The sequence below is a fragment of the Myotis davidii genome, unplaced genomic scaffold (assembly GCF_000327345.1).
Source record: "Myotis davidii unplaced genomic scaffold, ASM32734v1 scaffold57, whole genome shotgun sequence".
Classification (NCBI taxonomy): Eukaryota; Metazoa; Chordata; class Mammalia; order Chiroptera; family Vespertilionidae; genus Myotis; species Myotis davidii.
The window spans coordinates 2,362,954-2,364,171 of NW_006289718.1; positions in this window are offsets into that span (position 1 = coordinate 2,362,954).

The following is a 1,218-nucleotide window of genomic DNA, read 5'->3' on the forward strand; positions in this document are numbered from 1 at the left end:
AAGGTGGGGGTGAGGGTGTGGCCGCCCGGGGAGCCGCAGGTCCCAGCGGAGCAGTCAGCGGGGCATTTACCTCCGCGTTTAATGGAAGCGTTCCGGCCGCGCATTCACCCCCGAAGTGCTCCCAGGAAGCCCGGGGAGGCAGCGCATGGGAGGGGTGCGAGGGAGGCCCCGCGTTCCGGGCAAGGTGGGGGTTAGGGTGTGGCCGCCCCGGGAGCCGCAGGTCCCAGCGGAGCAGTCAGCGGGGCATTTACCTCCGCGTTTAATGGAAGCGTTCCGGCCATCTAGAAAGTAGTCCCCCTCTGTTCCAAGTTACTTCACTTGAAACAAACGCGCGTTTGTGGAACCTGAACCGCCCAGCGGGAGGGAAGCTGTGGGGGCAGGATGAGGGGTGGGAATTTCTAGTAGCAAACCCCTCTCCCCAATAAAACAAAGCAAAATGAAAAACAAAACAAAACCTCAGCTCATTCTCCTTTGTCTAGTTATTCTGTAAGAGAGGCCGCTTCTGATTTCCGTAGATCTGGAGAGTTTCCCACTTGGCTGACCACTTTTGAAGCAGGGAGGAAGTGTCCCGGGGTTCTGTGGGGAGGGGTGTCACCATGATGCCACAGTGAGTCAGGGACTGAGTACAGAAAAGGGTGCGGCCCCTGGGCCTCTCCTGCAGCTCTGTGGGGTGGGTCCCGCCTGGTGTGGGGGGCTGGATTCCACCACCTGGCTTTGAGAAACTGGGAAATGAACATCAATTTTCTTATCTATGAATGTGGTTTAAGGATATCCATTTTTACCTCCACTCACATGAGGTTACTGAACATCCCCCCCCCCAAAAAAAGTTCATTCAAATATAAATATGTAAAGCATACCGAAAACATTGTGCTTTACAATCCCAGAGCGCCATTTTTGTGTTAGGATTTGTCATTTTGAAGCTATGGGTATTCCGAATTGGTGTGTAAAAGAGCAGTGGCCTTAAGGGTGCACTTGGGTCTTTACCAAGCACTTTAAGTTCTGGAGTCCAGGAATCGGGCCCCTGCGTTCGGACAGATGCTGTTCAGAAGTGTGTGCTACTGTGCCTGCCTGCAGCTTGGAGGTTTGAAACACGGATGCACCTTCCACTGACACAATGTTAGAGGAGGCGCCTTGGTTCCCAGGCTAGCTGGCTAGCTCAGAAACACCTGCTTAAGTGCACTGACAGTACATGCCTGCTGTGTGTGTGTGTGGGCGGGG